This window comes from Rhinoraja longicauda, chromosome 7, assembly GCF_053455715.1.
Source record: "Rhinoraja longicauda isolate Sanriku21f chromosome 7, sRhiLon1.1, whole genome shotgun sequence".
NCBI classification, from domain to species: domain Eukaryota; kingdom Metazoa; phylum Chordata; class Chondrichthyes; order Rajiformes; family Arhynchobatidae; genus Rhinoraja; species Rhinoraja longicauda.
This window is the reverse complement of record NC_135959.1, coordinates 40,363,362-40,382,296: the sequence shown is the minus strand read 5'-3', so window position 1 is coordinate 40,382,296 and position 18,935 is coordinate 40,363,362. Positions and strand designations below refer to the sequence as shown.

The 18,935-nt window shown below is 40.9% G+C and overlaps 1 protein-coding gene across 1 annotated transcript in view; it reads left to right on the top strand.

Moving 5' to 3' along the window:
* Positions 1-18,935, top strand: part of nbeaa (neurobeachin a) — a 449,617-nt gene that overhangs the window by 249,854 nt on the left and 180,828 nt on the right. The window lies entirely within an intron of this gene.

The following is an 18,935-nucleotide window of genomic DNA, read 5'->3' as shown; positions in this document are numbered from 1 at the left end:
AAAAAAAAGGCGGCATCGTATATCCCCTTATATTATAAACTGCACATTGTCAATACAGGGCAGTAGCTTGTTGAGCTGGCTGGCGTCTTTTTCTTTCACGGGTTTATAGAACTAAGGAGGCACACACCAAAACTTTTAAAGTTGCTACTTTTGAGTAAATTACACAAGGAATCCTAATAGTATTGTAATATGTGCTTTATTGTAGTGAGCAAAACACTTCATTACAAGTACATGCATTATGATTGTTTGTGAAAGTATCTTTGCCAAAAGGAGTACACTAATTAAAAAAGGTAAATTACCACCATTTTCGGGAGGGCATTGTTATTGTTGGCTTTGCTAGCATTAAGCGAGTTTGGTATCTCGACTGCGCATGCCCAGGTCATAGGTCACTCGTGCTAAACATTCTCGCTGGCTGAGCTGCTGCATGAAAACATCTGTTTTTTCCAGTTTTGCCTCTTCGAGGTAAGAAAATACTGCTTTCAAAACTATTAACTAGGTGTATTTATGGTTAATGTGTACAAAACTACGATGATTTTGTAGGTTTTATTGCTTTATGCTTCGGTGAGTAAGCGAGATCGTGACGATGAATAACAAGCATTTTTTATTGTTTTTTGTTTTGGAGGGGGGGGAGAATGAAATGAAATGTATGATTTCTATAACTATCAATAGACTTCTGAATGAGTTCTGCATGTACATGTATAAGTAAAGTTGTGCAGTACAAAACTTAGTCACGAGTCTCCTGACTAATCATGTCTTCTGATTCCCGTAACATTGGATCATTTTAATCAGTATTTGACATTCTAATTTTCTGTTATAATCGTGATTATATAAATTAGTTCAATATACTTGCACCATTTTCTTTTGCATTGTAACTTGTACCAGTATGTAATGGACATGCATACAGGACCCTATCTGAATTAACATATGATTAACTTTGTTATTTATTTTGTTTTATATGTTACTGGGCAAAGCCATGCAAATTTGTGCAATTTTGGGCTATGGGAGTAGCACGTATCACCTGAATAAGTGGATGCAGAATGTGTGTGACAGCTACAACTGTAAATTTGCAACAGGAAACTGTTTCTGCCCACTTCCTTCAAACTCTAGGAAAAAAAACCTGCAGATGCTGGATTAAATTGAAGGTAGACACAAAATGCTGGAGTAACTCAGCGAGTCAGGCAGCATCTCGGGAGGGAAGGAATGGGTGACGTTTCGGGTCATGACCCTTCTTCAGAAGTCTGGAGAATAAGCGAGTTCGGTATCCCACAGCCCAAAATTGCACAGCTTCGCATGGCTTTGCCTAGTAACATAAAACAAAATAAATAACAAAGTCAATCATACTGTATGTTAATTCAAATAGGGTCCTGTAAGTATGTCCATTACATACCGGTCGGTACATGTTACAATGCAAAAGAAAATAGTGCAAGTATATTGAATTAATTTATATAATCACAAGATTATAACAGAAAATTAGAATGTCAAATACTGATTAAAATTATCCAATGTTATGGGAATCAGAAGAGACATGACTAGTCAGGAGACTCTTGACTGTTTTTTACTACACGACTTTACTTACACATATACATGCAGAACTCATTCAGAAGTCTATTGATAGTTATAGAAATCATACATTTCATTTCATTCTCCCCCCACCTCCAAAACAAAAAACAATAAAAAATGCTTGTTATTCATCATCCCTCTCGCTCACTCACCGAAGCATAAAGCAATAAAACCTACAAAATCATCGTAGTTTCGTACAAATTGACCATAAATATACCTAGTTAATAGTTTTGAAAGCAGTATTTTCTTACCTCGAAGAAGCAAAACTGGAAAATACGGATGAAACGCAGGTCTGTAAATACGCAGCAGCTCAGCCGGCGAGAATGTTTAGCACGAGTGACCTATGACCTGGGCAAGCACAGCCGAGATACCGAACTCGTTTATTCTTAATGCTGAAAAATGAATAACAGAAATTCTGACATTTCCACTGACATGAATCTAACAGAAATATTTTAAGCAAGCAACCAAGAGAAAAATCCACCTCATTGTTTTATACTTGCTGACAAATTATGTCAAAGAGAATCAAGGTGAATTGCATTTAATCTTGGAAAAGTTTACCAATTTATATTAACTTCATCCTTTGTTAAATTCTTTGATTTCACTCTTTTGTGAAAGTTCTGCTATCAGAATGGGTTGTTATTCGTTGCAATGTGGCTTCTTGTGTGAAAATTCTCAAGGGCAAAATCTGAGTGAATAAAGCATTCTTAGATTCTTAAAGTCTGCCATCATGCGATTTATTAAACTCTTAGAATTTGTTTAACTAATCTATTTTTTTCTTCAAAATATGAAATATGTAGCATATAAAATTGCCATTATTGGATCAAATATTTAAGCAGCCTTCGTGATTTATGCTCTTGTATTGAAGTAGTATCAGAAAATCAATGTTTGCAAAATTGAAACCGTATGGTTTTGTATTGATCTATGCTGCTAAATCAAAACTAAGGGCTTTTTAACAGCTTTTGGAGACAGGTCGCTACCTCTAATGGACAAACTATCAATTTGAGCTTTCCACTGATAAATCAGCTTGAAAATTGGATGTCATTTTTTTTTCACTCTAGCAGTGATTTTTCTTGCCCTTTTAACCTTACCTGACCTATTAGATTGGGTTATAGGTCTAAGCATAGACATCAGGAAGTAGTTGCTGTGATTGGCATTTAGATTAATGTGTATGAATTTCATGGAAACTAAGATCCAAATGCAATGTGATCCAGAGATGAATCTGCAGACATCTTGTATTTTAATGTATTTTACCCAGGCAAAGAGCTTCGTACATATGTGCTTTTCCACAGTGAATCTCCATCTTGTACAGATTCAACAAAGATCAGTTATTTGTATTGTTTGACATTTTGACATTTGATTAATGCTCATGTAGCAAGTTCAGGTTCAAGGTCAGTTCTAGATTTGCACGTTGTTAGTTTAAACAATTATTGCAAACCCTTATTAGACTCCTATTTATATAGTTGTGCCCCATTTTTGCCCAATCTTTTTTTAAGTAACTTAAGGTGATATGGACAATTCATTCCTCATGCATCAAACACTTCATTATGTGAATGAATGTAAATATTTACTGGAAGAGACAGAGAAAAGCTTGAATTTTCAATTTGGCAAAATACTGTGAAATTCAGTGATGCGCATTTCACCACTCGATATCGCAGTATGTGAACAGAGCCTACGTTACCTTGACTATATTGATCTCAAAGTTTTTTATTGTATAATTATTTTTTGCCTGAGAAAAATGTGTCAGTTATTGATCTGGAGAGAACCATTGAAGCAACTGTTTCCCTTGACTAACAGTGAGTGTCATCTTTCAGCAATGATGAATGGTAACAATCTGGTGTGGCATAATTACTTGCCGATGGTATGAACCTTTCATCCCCCCTCTATTGTAATATCCAATAATCTTCAACTCTGAGCCCAAATCACTGAGCTATTGATTTTAGTTAACTGAGTTGCAATCATGCAATTGCATTGCAGCTTCATTTATAGATGTCCTTGATGAAAACAGGCACACTAATACCTGACTCTCCTAAGGCTAGTGAATAAAACGCTCATTTTATCTGTGTTTTACTATTTGTATTCTCTTTCCTTCCACTAATTGCTCTTATGAGGTCTACCCTAAGGGCAGTTTTAACCTCAAACCTTCATTAAACTAGAACGGGAGGTATTCATTTGGAGCATTACTGGTTTACAGCTTCAACTTTGAACTGAGATTAATAATTAATGAATTTGTTTTATTTTACCTAAACTGGTTGTACAATTGATTAGATAGGTTTAGGTTTAGATTATTTTAGTCACATGTACTGAAGTACAGTGAAACGCTTTGTTTTGCATGCTATCCAAACAGATCAGATAATACTATATACAAATACAATCAAATCAAACTCAAGTAAAATAGATAGAGCAAAGGGGAAGATACAAAGTGCAGAATGTAGTTCAACCATTTAGTAACCACAGGGGTGTTTAAAAACTCCCATAGAGATGAATCGTGTCTAGAAGTACAAGATAATTAGAAAGAAAAGGGGAAATAAATTTAAAAAAATGAGTTGGATGAATGCATCTATCATGTAGAGAATAAATGAGACCTTTGCATGAAATTGTAAACTTGAAATTTGAAACACTGCATGACATAAGTTAGATATACTGCACCCTCAAGGAAATGTTTTTTTCAACACAATTTTATTTTGTCAGTTGTGAACAAAGTTATCTTAAAAACCTCAATCCTTGTTTGAATTTCCATGATCCGGAGTAGTTTCCATGATCCGGAGAAGTTTTCCCTTCATGGTAATAACATGTGGCGCTGTCACTAAATTACTCTTTCATAGATATATAGCAGACTAATGAGAAAAGCAAAAGTTCTTAAAAAGTTATTTCCTATACACATCTAAAGTGTTTGCATCTCTCAGAAATGGTAACATCCACATTTGTGTTTTTTCTACAAATTCACCTCTCAACCTCATCCCACACAGTACTTGCTCTGAAGAAGGGTCCCGACTCGAAACGTCTATGCTCACTGGAGACTTTGCCTGAGCAGCTGAGTTACTCCAGGACTTTGTGTCCTTTTTGGAAACAAATATCAGCATTTCTTTCACATTGGGTGATAGAAATAGAATATTGAATAGATTACTTATAGATTCACCCTATACCACTGCATCTATTACACAATTTTCTTTCATTTTAAGCTATAACAGGCTGTTACACTGTTCACAATCAAAGTGAATTGAATGCCTGCCTTAACTAAATGCAGATGAAAGTCATTCTCTTCTCACAGTCATTTCTGTGATTTTGTTGGCCTCCAGTTTCCGACATGATCACTGGAAATGGTTTGTCTGTTGGCTTTCAATAGCTGCATTTTCTTTTGGATTAGGTTATCTTGGGAGAAATGCAGATTAATCTAAACCACTTGAAATGATAGTTAATCATGTGTCCTTAAAAGTGCATTCATCAGTTTAACACCTTGTATATTTTGTAGATAATTGTGTTATTGTGTATTTTGTTGTTGAAAAGGACATAGAAATACATGGACTCTGATTGAACAGTTATACAGTGGAGCCTCAGCAAAATAGAAGCATACCGTTTATACACCATACCAGGCTTTTATTCTCTATCTTCTTGGTTTTCAGAGCCCCTTGGGTTCCTGCCAAGGCTGCCTCAATCACAAATGTTTAGAGGTTAATTTGGTCATTGGGAGTTGGGGCAAAAATTTGCTCTGCACATCTCCTTTAAACTATCCCCTACTCACCCTAAAGAAATGTCCTCTACTATTTGATATTTCCATCCAGAGAAAAGGGTTCTGACTGTCTACCCTATGTATGCCACTCATAATTTTATATACTTCTATCAGGTGTTCCCTCAAACTCTGGCGTGCCAGAAGAAAAAAACCCTTACTATAAACCACAAAGCCAGAAGCAGACATGGGCGGCACAGTGGCACAGCGGTAGAGTTGCTACCTTACAATGAATGCAGCGCCCGGAGACCCGGGTTCGATCCCAACTACGGGTGCTGTCTGTACGGAGTTTGTACCTTCTCCCCGTGACCTGTGTGGGTTTTCTCCGAGATCTTCGGTTTCCTCCCACACTCCAAAGACATACAGTTATGTAGGTTAATTGGCTTGGTAAATATAAAAATTGTCACCAGTGTGTGTAGGATAGTGTTAATATGCGGGGATCACTGGTCGGTGCACAAGGGCCTGTTTCCGCACTGTATCTCTAAACTAAACTAAACCCTAAACTAAGTACCCCTTGCATCATGGATGAATGAAAATGATTGAGTCACAGCTGCTAAACCTTGCATTCATCTAAGAAAAGGTGAGACATTGTCTCCCATGTATGAAGGTGAAGAAGGTTAACCACACTCGCAGGAGATTCATGTTCACAGACATTGACATAACCTTTGTCTTCTGTCTCCAATGAAAAATGAGTCTCCCGTTATGATCATGCTTTGCTTGCACTTCAATATGATGGTGTTCTCTTCGTAGAAAAAGAATCCTTGCCATTGAATCTGACAACCTTTTACAGAGATCGTTACCAATGGAACAGGACATTTATAATGGACAAACTCAGAATGAAGTATCATTGAAGTATCATTCTCAAGGTTTTCTTCCTGGAGAATGGTCAGGAACTGGTTGAACCACCACACTAGCAGATCCATTAATAGACCATTTTAAATGCAGGCTTCAGTGCCACAGTGTTGCCGTTATTTCATTTGGCTGACTTAGAGCCTAATGTTTCCATGGCTTTTTCAGGAAGATCGCACGGCTGAAAAGGCATCCTTTAAGATCTTCTCCCTGGAAGTAATTGACACTGTGGAGGTATCAATGGTAATCTGTTTCAATTTAGCAAATCAACATTTAGTTTTGTTTAGTTTAGAAATACAGCATTTAAACAGTCTCTTCAGCCCACCGAGTCCGCGGCGACCAGTGATCACCCATATGTTAGTTCTATCCTACACACTAGGGACAATTTACAGAAGCCAATTAACCTGTACGTCTTTGGAACGTGGGAGGAAAATGGAGCACCCGGAGAAAACCTATGCGGTCACAGGGAGAACGTGCAAACTCCGTGTAAAGGACTGCACTCTGGGGTTTTTCTCTTTGCACTAATTGTTGTACTTGATTGTACTCGTGTAAAATATGATTTGACTGGATTGCATGCAAGCAAAGCATTTCAATGTATCTCGGCAATAATAAACAAATACTTTTACTCAAACCTACATTATTCTGTAGAGCTAACACAAAGGGTTCTATAGAGGACTGAAATAGTTTTTGGGCAAATAAGCCTTGGGTTGCATTTTTAGGGGGTTTCTAATTAGACCCCTATCATAGTGATTTTGTATCCATGAACTGTACATCGCTTGAACTTTGGCTGCCAAGGTTGGCTACAAGGCTGACAAATCCACACATTTAGGTTTGTTTAGATTAGAGATACAACATTTAAACAGTCTCTTCAGCCCACCGAGTCTGTGGCTCTGTTTTGTGTTTCTGAAAAAAAAGTAGAAATAGTCATTTTGTCCTGAAGCATAGAACATTAGTATATTGCACTGAGCTGTCCATGGATAGGATATGTTTAGAGGGAAATGGGCAAACGCAGGCAGCTGGGACTAGTATAAATGGGACATGTTGGTCGGCATGAGCAAATTGGGCCAAAGGGCCTGTTTCCATGTTCTATGACTCCATGACTCTCCAATGATCTGGTGGGTATGGTTAGTATTATAGTGATGTTAACTTTGACTGTCAGAGCAGCACAGGGATTTATTTGTGATCCTGGAGTTTAATCTCCAAAAAATTGTCTATGACCAGAGTGGAAATGTTAAAGACTGGAGGGCATTGCTTTAAGGTGAAAGGGGTAAAGTGCAAAGGAAATGTGTGGGGCATGTTTTTTTACACAGAGGGTGATGGGTGCCTGGAATGCGCTGCCAGGGGTGGTGGTGGAGGCAGATACGATAGTGGTGTTTAGGAGGCTTTTACATAGGCACATGGATATGCAGGGAATGGATCATGCGCAGGCAGGTGAGATTAATTTAGCTTGGCATAATGTTCAGCACAGACATTGTGGGAAGAAGGGCCTGTTCCTGTGCAGTATGTTTCTAGGCAATGCATTCTGTCACAAAGATTCTGTAAATATTAGTTCCTCGGAGAAATTATGGTAGGAATGTGGGTCCGTGTAGATCCTGGCAGTGTAAAACTCACGTTAATAACGTCTCTGTTCTTCCTTTCCTTGGACTTATGTCCATGCTGCTACTCCCTCTAGTGCCTGTGCTCAGTTCCAGAAAAAACAGCGAGAGCACCATGCAGGCAAATAGTCTAAGGAACTTTTTTCAGAAATGACTGGAGTTCTGGTGAAATCAAAGTGGTGATTAGAGGTAGATTAAAGGTTGATTTCTGAATGAGCAGGCAGATTCCACAATGTTCCCCACCAACTGCAGAAATTTAGATTTTAGAGATACAGCATGGAAACAGGCCCTTCGGCCTACTGAGTCCACGCCGATCAGTGATCAGCCCGTACACCAGCGCTATCCTACACACTAGGGACAATTTACAATTTACAGAAGTCATTTATCCTACAAACGTATGTCTTTGGAGTGCATGAGGAAACCAGAGCACCTGGAGAAAACCCACGCGGTCACAGGGAGAACATACAAACTCCATACAGACAGCACAGGTTTCCTCGGTTTCCTTCCACACTCCAAAGACGTACAGGTTTGTGGTTTAACTGGCTTGGTATAAATGTAAATTGTACCTAGTGTAGGGACAAACTACACAGTACAACTGAGCTGAACGTCTCTGCTGAGAAATCGATTTAGGTTCGGTTTAGTAAATGGTCGCAGCATGGGAAATTATTAGCAATACCATGCATCTGTGAAACTTAGTGTGTTAATAAATGGTTTGAGTTTGAGCCGCAGCAGAGTTTTTACCTATCTGCGATACATTGTCATCCTCTCAAATTCAAATTGAACTCCAGTGAAGGTTTCCACCAAATATAGTGTAAGGATCATACAAGGTGAAAATAAGTAGCACAAGGGATGATAGTTTCAAGATTCCTTTGTAATGTTTCAAATTTATATGGATAAAGTTTGTGAATTGATATGAGATATTGTAGAACTTTGACCTTAGCTGTGCAAGAAATACTTCTCTAGGCCATTACATATACTCAGTTTATCTTTTTGTAATGCATAAAGAAACATTTTAGCCTGGAGGAAGCTTTAGATTTGTTTCAGAGGTGCCTCCATAAAAATCAATAGCTAGATTTATTTCCCCTTTGTAAATCAGCATTCCTAAATATCTGCCATTATGAAGCAACACAGCACGCCATTTCACCTCCATCTTTCACTGTTAGTATATTAACATCAGTCATATATATAATCACCTCATTGTTTGTTGCTGTTCTGAAAAATAATCAAAATCATTAATGAATAAAATAAATTTATTGCGATGGAAAATTTAAATTCATTGTATGCCGGACAATTTATCACAGGAGATATAATTTAAATGTAAGAAGACCTTTATTTTTTCCACCTTTATAAAAATGGAGAAAAAAAACATTATTTGATGAACTGGGTTAGGAGCATGGGGAAGCAAATTACTCCAATAATTCTAAATTATATAAATAACCAATGTGAAAATTTTACATGATATAGGTTGGTGAAGATGTACAAAACAACAATCATTCCTGGCAGTTCATGGTTATCAATGTTGAACAGCAAATTAGATTTTCAAGTATGTCTTGCAATGATTGATTGGAGATGTGAATAATAAATTTAGCCTGCTTTGTATAAACCTTGACCACCATATTTTTGTCATTGTGTACAATTGGAAAGTAGGAAGTGAAAGTCAAGAGAGCTAATTATTTCTACAGATTGCCTTCCTGATGAATAGTCTGCCATTCTGAGTTATTGCCTGAAGATTTATTGTGTTTGAATTTGCTGTTTGGGTCATTACAGATATTCAGAAATAATTATCAAAGATGAAAGGCAGGCAGGCATGATAAAGTGTGTGATATTTCAGGGCTGTATCATAATCAAACATCCAGCATAAAGTATCTAATCTTTCAGAAAACAGAACTAATATTTTATGTTAATATAGCAATAGAATATGGGAAGAAGCACAATGTTTATTTATATAAGAAATTCTTAAACATGGGCAGAAAGAAGTCAGTTTGGCAAATACATTAGCAATATAAAGCTTTCAAATCTATTTGAATAGCATGGAGTAATGACTTCAATGTCAGGCTTTCATCTTCATATATAATTTAACCATTTATATAGTTTTCTGGCTCAGTAGCTCACTTCTCAGCAGGGGTAGAGAAAGGTTCATGGCAACATTATGAAGTTTCTTAATTTTGAGTCATTAACCGGTCTAACCTAAAGCAGGACTGATCAAATGTTTACTGCCTTTTAGGGTATTGTAAAAGTTAATGGCAGGCCACAACTCAATGTGTTTACTAAACCCTGAAAAATACTACTGCTTATGGCTGTGTTGCAGAAATTCACATTTTTTAATGTACAGTTAACCATGATTCAGTTACATTTGCATCTTTATGTATGTGTGTATAAAATCATTATGGTAATTGATAAGGCGAATGCACAGAGAGACTTTGATCCAGAGTATTGGAACCAAGAACCAGAGGACACAAGTTTAAGATAAGAGGGGAAAGATTTAATAGGAACATGAGGGGCAACTCTTTCACTCAGAGGGAGATGGATATATATGGAACAAGCTGCCAGAGGAGGTAGTTAAGGCAGGTACTAAAACATAATTTAAAAGACACTTGGACAGGTACATGGATAGGAAAGGTTTAGAGGGATATGGGTCATAGAAACATAGAAAATAGGTGCAGGAGGAGACCATTTGGCCCTTCGAGCCAGCACCGCCATTCATTGTGATCATGGCTGATCATCCCCAATCAATAACCCGTGCCTGCCTTCTCCCCATATCCCTTGATTCCACTAGCCCCTGGAGCTCTATCCAACACTCTCTTAAATCCATCCAGTGATTTGGCTTCCACAGCCCTCTGTGGCAGAGAATTCCACAAATTCACGACTCTGGGTGAAAATGTTTTTTCTCACCTCAGTTTTAAATGGCCTCCCCTTTATTCTAAGACTGGCCCCTGTTCTGGACTCGCCCAACATTGGGAACATTTTTCCTGCATCTAGCTTGCCAAGTCCTTTTATAATTTTATATGTTTCTATAAGATCCCCTCTCATCCTTCTAAACTCCAGTGAATACAAGCCTAGTCTTTTCAATCTTTCCTCATATGACAGTCCCGCCATCCCAGGGATCAATCTCGTGAACCTACGCTGCACTGCCTCAATTACAAGGGTGTCCTTCCTCAAATTAGGAGACCAAAACTGTATACAATACTCCAGATGTGGTCTTACCAGGGCCCTACACAACTGCAGAGGAACCTCTTTACTCCTATACTGAAATACTCTTGTTATGCAGGCCAACATTCCATTAGCTTTCTTCACTGCCTGCTATACCTGCACGCCAACTTTCAGTGACTGGTGTACAAGGACACCTCCCCTTACCTAACCTAACTCCATTGAGATAATAATCTGCCTCCTTGCTTTTGCCGCCAAAGTGGATAACCTCACATTTATCTATATTATACTGTATCTGCCACGCATCTGCCCACTCACTCAACCTGTTCAGGTCACCCTGCAACCTCCTAACATCCTTTTCACAGTTTACACTGCCACCCAGCTTTGTATCATCCGCAAACTTGTTAGTGTTGCTTCTAATTCCCTCTTCCAAATCATTAATATATATTGTAAACTGTTGCGGCCCAAACACCGAGCCTTGCAGCACTCCACTCGCCACTGCCTGCCATTCTGAAAAGGACCCATTTACGCCTACTCTTTGCTTCCTGTCTGCCAACCAATTTTCTATCCGTGTCAACACCCTACCCCCAATACCATGTGCTCTAATTTTATAATAATAATAATAATGCATTTTATTTATATAGCGCTTTTCATATACTCAAAGACGCTTTACAGAGATTTTGAGAACATAGGGAAATGAATAAATAGATAAATAAGTAAATAAATAAATGAACAGAGAAAGGAGACAGAAGGTGAGGTGACCTTCAGTGGTTGAAGGCAGTACTGAACAGGTGAGACTTCAGCGATGTTTTGAATGTGGTGAGTGTGGAGGAGTCTCTAACGGTTTGGGGTAGTGAGTTCCATAGGGTGGGAGCAGCGATGGAGAAAGCCCTGTCCCCCCAGGATCTGAGTTTGGTCCGGATGTGGGGGGATAGGAGATTGGCAGCGGCAGAGCGGAGGGTGCAGGTGGGAGTGTGCCTGTGGAGGAGGTCGGTCAGGTAGGATGGGGCCAGGTTATAGAGGGCTTTGTAGGTTATGAGGAGGATTTTGTACTGGATTCTCTGGGGGATGGGGAGCCAGTGGAGTTTATAAAGTACGGGGGTGATATGGTCACGGATCAAGGTGTGTGTGAGTAGACGGGCAGCGGAGTTTTGAATGTATTGAAGTTTATTGATGATTTTTGAGGGTGCGCCATAGAGGAGGCTGTTGCAGTAGTCCAGACGGGAGGTGATGAAGGCGTGGATGAGGGTTTCTGCAGCTGTGGAGGAGAGGGATGGACGGAGACGGGCAATGTTTTTGAGGTGGAAGAAGGCTGTCTTTGTGATGTGTTTGATGTGTTTGTCGAAGGAGAGGGTTTGATCAAGGATGATTCCAAGATTCCGGATGTGAGGTGAGGTGGATACTGGGAGACCGTCAATGTTGAGGATGAAGTTTTGGGTGGATTTGGTGAGCGTTTTTGGACTAATGATGATGATTTCAGATTTGTTGCAATTTGTTGCAATTTTTAGTCACCAATCTCCCGTGCGGGACCTTATCAAAGGCTTTGTGAAAGTCTAGATACACTACATCCACTGGCTCCCCTTCATCCATTTTACTTGTCACATCCTCATAAAATTCCAGAAGATTAGTCAAGCATGATTTCCCTTTCATAAATCCATGCTGACTTGGACTTATCCTTTTACTGCTATCCAAATGCACCGTTATTACCTCTTTAATAATTGACTCCAGCATCTTTCCCACCACCAAAGTCAGACTAACTGGTCTGTAATTCCCCGTTTTCTCTCTCGCTCCTTTCTTGAAAAGTGGGATAACATTAGCTATGCGGCAAATGAGACTAGATTAGATGGGGCATCTTGGTTGTCATGGATGATTGGGCCTGTTTCCATGCTGTATTACTACATCTACAACTTTATTATCAGTAATCAAGATTTATCAGAATTATTTTGTCTCCTTTATCACATACTGTTGAAATAATTGTGATGCCTTTGTTCACCTGGAAACAATATTTCCCAGAGGGGTTCAAGACCTCAGATAATAAAATGTAACCACTTTGTTCATTCCAGCATGAATACTCTGGGTTTCAGTGTGTGCTGGTAAGGCTGAATAACATCAACCCACAACATCCATGCTGACCTTATTACCATTCACACTAATTCCATTTGCTCACATTAGGCCTGAATCATGTCCTTTACCTATTTGAGTGTCTGTCTAAATGCCTTTTAAATGTATTAGTTGTAACATGTTCAAGATATCAACCATTCTCTGCATCACAAAAATAACCCCTTCAGATCATCTCAAAATTCTTTACCTTCATCGTAAACCTATGCCCTCTTGTTTTTAACACCTCTACTATGGGGAAAAAGATTCTACACCATCTGTCCCTCTCATAAACATAAATACCTGTATCAGGTTACCCCCTCAACCTCCTTTGTTGTAGGGAAAACAAACCCAGCCTATTGGATCACTCCCCTTAACTAAAGTCCTCCAATCTGGAAAATATCTTGGTGAATCTTCTCTGCATTCTCTCCAATGCAATCACATCTTTCCCATCACGTAGTGAGTAGAACAGTGCACAATAGAGAACATTTGAGAACATTAGAATGAACATTTCCCCTTCCATCCGTGACCTAGCTGTCTCTCTAATCTGTTCATCTAAATTGGACTGCTTCCAACCTGTCACTCTATCCTCCCTTGCAAAGCTTGTCTCCGCTATGAAACCTGCAACCTGCCCCCTTGATCCTGCCCCCACTGCCCTTCTGAAGGATGTCATTGCAATAGCCGGTCCCAGCATCCTCTCTATTATCAACAGTTCTCTGGCCACTGGCACTGTTCCAACCAGTTTCAAGCACGCGGTGGTCCAGCCCCTACTGAAAAAAACCTAACCTAGACCCCACCTTGCCTAGCAACTACAGACCCATTTCCAAACTGCCATTCCTGTCAAAAGTCCTTGAAAAGGCAATTCTAAACCAATTAGTGCCCTACCTGCACCAAAACACCATCCTGGAAAGTTTCCAGTCAGGTTTCAGAGCCCACCACAGCACAGAGTCTGCCTTGTTGAAGGTACATAACGACCTGCTTCTCGCCATCGACACCGGCGACTGTGCAATCCTGCTCCTTCTCGACCTCAGCTCAGCGTTCGATACAGTGGACCACACCATCCTTATTGACCGTCTCCGGTACGCGGTTGGCATTGATGGCACTGCCCTGAGCTGGTTCGCTTCGTACCTCAAAGATAGGAGTTTCGCCATCAACATAGGCAGTTATTCCTCTGCTCCAGCTAGCCTCTCCTGCGGAGTTCCACAAGGCTCCATCCTAGGCCCCATTCTCTTCTCTCTATACATGCTCCCCCTTGGCCAAATCATTCAAAGGCACGGCATTTCTTTCCACTGCTATGCCGATGACACTCAGCTTTACCTCCCCCTGAAACCCAACAACCAGTCAAATTTAAACAGCCTCTTACACTGCCTTGAGGACATAAAATGTTGGATGGCACAGAACTTCCTCCAATTAAATGAGAGCAAGTCTGAGGTCATCCTATTCGGCCCCCCGACTCCATCAAATCGATAACAGGCAGTCTTGGAAGTCTATCCTGCCTAATCAAACCGCATGTCAAAAACCTCGGCATGATATTTGACTCTGCATTAAAATTTGATAAGCAAGTCAACGCTGTGGTGAAAGCCAGCTTCTTCCAACTTCGAACCATAGCTAAAATCAAACCTTTCCTCCAATTCGACGACACAGAAAAAATCATTCACGCTTTCATTTCCTCCCGCCTAGACTACTGCAACTCCCTATACACTGGGATCAGCCAATCTTCCCTGTCCCGCCTGCAACTGGTCCAAAACGCCGCAGCGAGACTCCTGACGGGTACCCGTAAAAGGGACCACATCACCCCGATTCTGGCCTCTCTCCACTGGCTCCCTGTACGGTACAGAATCAACTTCAAGCTCCTCCTATTCACGTATAAAGCCCTAAATGGACATTCCCCCCCCTACATCAAAAATCTTCTAACCCCCCCTCTCTAACTCCAGGTCCCTCAGGTCGGCCGACTTGGGGCTACTCACTATCCCGCGGTCTAGACTTAAGCTCAGGGGTGACCGCGCTTTTGCGGTTGCAGCTCCTAGACTGTGGAACAGCATCCCTCTCCCCATCAGAACTGCCCCATCCATCGACTCCTTTAAGTCCAGGCTCAAAACCTATTTCTACTCCCTAGCGTTTGAGGCTCATTGAGGAGGCGCTGTGAACTGTTTGCGTGCTACTGTATGTTTCATTTTTTTTCCTTAGTACCTAATCAGATGTACAGCACTTTGGTCAACGTGGGTTGTTTTTAAATGTGCTATACAAATAAAATTGACTTGACTTGACTTGACAATACTGCATGTGTGGACTGTCTGTTACTATGCCCTCATCTTTGATAGACCTGGCCTGCTAGTATTAGAAACAGTAAGACAGAAGAATCAAGGACAATGTCTGATCCCGGCGAGCCGTGGCCATACCCAGCAGCAGGCCTGGCTTGCCCGCCACTGAACCTGGAACACACCCCTCGGCCTGTAGGAGGGAAGCCGTCGAGCCTAGCCCATGCTCATCCCCCTAAGATTGGAGAACCGAAGAATGACGGTAGTGAAGAGCAAGGTCGGTAGGAAAGTGAACCAGGGTCTTTCTTTCCATTCCCTCAAGACTGGCTGCGGAAGGTGCTCCTGGAACACAAAGGTGGCTGGGTGAGGAGAGGGACGCCAGTTAGCTGGATGAAGGCGATGGCTGGAGGCCCTGCAGCAGCCTGAGGCTCGCCTGGAATTAGGCGCTGCTCCATAAGTCCTAGCACACGGATTGGACTTTGCAAATGGCACCAAATCTGATGACTCAAAAATGAATTTCCCTATGTTTTGCACATGTAACCGTAAAGCACAATTAAACCATTGAAAGCTATTCCTGACTAATCATGACTATCATGGGAAACCTTCCAAATATTGGCACAAGATCTCAGACATCAGTGAGGATGGCTTTACAAGATCAGCAGAGCTGGTTGTGCATTAATTGTGTGCAGATCCATTGCTGAGTTCCATCCCTGCTAAAGGTTTTTTAACCACTTTAACTCCCCTTCACTTTCCCGCACAGACCTTTCTATCCTTGGCCTTCTCCATTGCCAGTGAAGTCCCATGCAAACTGGAGGAACAGCACCTCATATTCCACTTATATACCTCATATGCAACCCAACGGTATGTACAATGAATTCTCCAATTTTAGGTCACAACCCCCCATTTTCCCACCTTCTCTCCATGTGCCCGACCTGGATGTCCACCCATTTCTCTCACTGTCCCATTCCCCTTCCCCTTCCCCCTGTCCCTCCCTCAGGCTTCACATTTCATTCCTCTTCTCTCCTATCACAGACTTTTGCCTTCTTTTCATCTCTGGCCTTTGGCCACCCATCTGCCAATCAACACCCTCTCCCCTCATCTGTGTCAACTTATTACTTGCTACGCTTTCTCCTGCCCCCACCACCTTTCCACCTTTCTTCCCACTACTACAATCAGTCTGAAGAAGGGTCCCAACCCGAAACGTCACCTAGCCATGTTGTCAAGCAATGTTGCCTGATCTGCTCAGTTACTCCACTACTTTAAGTTTTTTTTTTTGTAAACCAGCATCTGTAGTTCCTTGTACCTATGCCAGTTAGTTGGTTTATCTGTGTCATGGTGGGTTTTATACTTGTGTCTATGGAGCATTAATCATGGCCTCAGAATCAATGTGCTTGACTCACATCTGCACTCTGACATAGCTGTGTAGGTTAATTAGTGACATCAAAATTACTGGGTTAAAAACAGTAATAAAACTGCACAGACCTGCACCATCAACCGTGGCACCTGAGTTAACAGTAAAGTGACTGCCAGGTCAAAACCTTCAGAGATATAGATGGGTCAGAATTGGGAAAGCTGTCTCACAAATCAGGCAACAGGCCTCGTTAGTCATTCTCAGTGAATCATACCTTAAAGCTACTTTCTCAACCACTCTGCCATATTCCTCGCACACCACCCCTGGGTTTGGCCTGGCACATCTGCGATGTACACCTTGGTCGGCATGGGCAAGTTGGGCCGAAGGGCCTGTTTCCATGCTTTATGACCCTATAACAATGGGCAATTTACAGAGGCCAATTAAAATTACAATCTCCACCCAGGATGTGGAGGGATGGGGGGAAACCGGAACACCCAGAGGAAACCCACACAGGGGGAACGTGCAAATTCCACGCAAACAGCACCCGAGGTCAGGGCCGAACCTGGGCTATGAGGCAACGGCTTTACCAGCTGTGCTGCCAACAATCACACTGCTGGAAGTGTAGTTTTCACCTCCAAACAACTCAAGGAATGTAGATGAGCAAGTTTGGAACAAATGCAGAAGAACTAGTGTACAGAGAGTATAAAACATTTAGATTTGCTAAACTGCATTCAGAATCTAACATTTGGTCAGTGATGGAGGTAAAGCGTAATGGTTGGTGAGTGTTTTTGTAACTGGAAAGTTGTTGCCATGGGATTCTATCGGGCCCAGTACTTAATCTTTTCCTTTTTGTAATTTACAGTATTTTAGATGCAAATTTAAAGGAAAAGAATAGAAAAGATTTCAAGCTATACAAATTGGCTGTTTAACAGCAGTGAGAAGGAAAGATTTAGACTGCAGGAATATATGGATTGGCTTGTCAATTGAGCAGAAAAAAGACAGGTAAAATTTAATGCTGAGAAATGTGACAGTGTATTTGGGGAGATGCCATGGGCAAGTGAATTTATAGTAAATAGAAGGATATTGAGTGGCATGAAGGAACAGAGGAACCTTGGAGTTTATTTCCACTGATCCTTAAACACTGTAGGTTAAGTCAATAAGATGGTTAAAAAGGCATGTCTGATATTTCTTTTCCTTTATGAGATGATGCTTAGAATACAAACAATGCACAACATGTCTGTTAAGTCACAGTTTGAAATCTGTGCAGAGTTCTTGTCACTATAGAGCATAGAACAGTAGCACAGGAACAGGATCTTCGGTCTTCAATGTTTGGACCGAACATGATGCCAAGACAACCTCATATCCGTCTACACATAAACCAAATCCCTCCATTGTCTGCATATTCATGTGCCAAAAGTGAGATCCAAAATTCTCATAAATATCACCATCGTATCTGCCTCCATCACCACCCCTTGTAGCGCGTTCCAGGCACCCACCACTTTATCTGTAAAGAAAACCTACCCTGCACATCACCTTTAAATCTTGCTCCTCTCACCTTAAGCCTTGAGCCTTAATATGTTACAAGAAAGGTGATTGCACGAAAGAGGGCATAGAAGAATTTTGCAAAGATGTTGCCAGGACTGCATAATTGTTGCTGAGGAGAAATTTGACAAGCAAGACGTGTTTTCTTTGCAACCGAGCAGAGACTAATTGTGATTAATAAAATCGTGAGGAGACAGTGTAAATGGAAAGGACACTTTTCTTTGGTAGAGGAGTAGGGTGGCACAGCTGATCATGCTGTAAATTGTCCCTAGTGTGTAGGGAGTGGATGCCGAAGTGGAATAATATAGAACTAGCGTGAACGAGTGATCGATGGTCTGTGTGCACTCGGTGGGCTGGAGGAAACGTACAAACTCCACACAGACAGCACCCAAGGTCCAGATCGAATCCGGTTCTCTGGCCGTGTGAAGCAACAGATCTACCAACTGCACCACTGTGCCGCTCTACTGCAACACTGTTCCGGTCTGAGGTCGTAAGCTTATGTTGTCATAGATTCTTCTGCAGCTTTTCCTCTTCTGCAGTCAGCATCCTCTGCTCACTCACCTTCTGTGGTTAAGTGTGTGTGGGCAGACCCCTTCCAAAGTTCAAACAAGGGACAAATAAGCAATTTGGTGAAGATTCACCGCCTGCTTTTATCAGCCCACTGATTATAATTTTGCCAAAGTACTGTAGTGTAACTTTTTGTTTGGAAGTATTTCATTCCAATATCTGATTAAGGCTGCTGATTTTACTTTAACTGTTGCTGAAAGTGAAGGTAGCTTTAGCTATTACTACAGGGTCTTCACTACCAATAT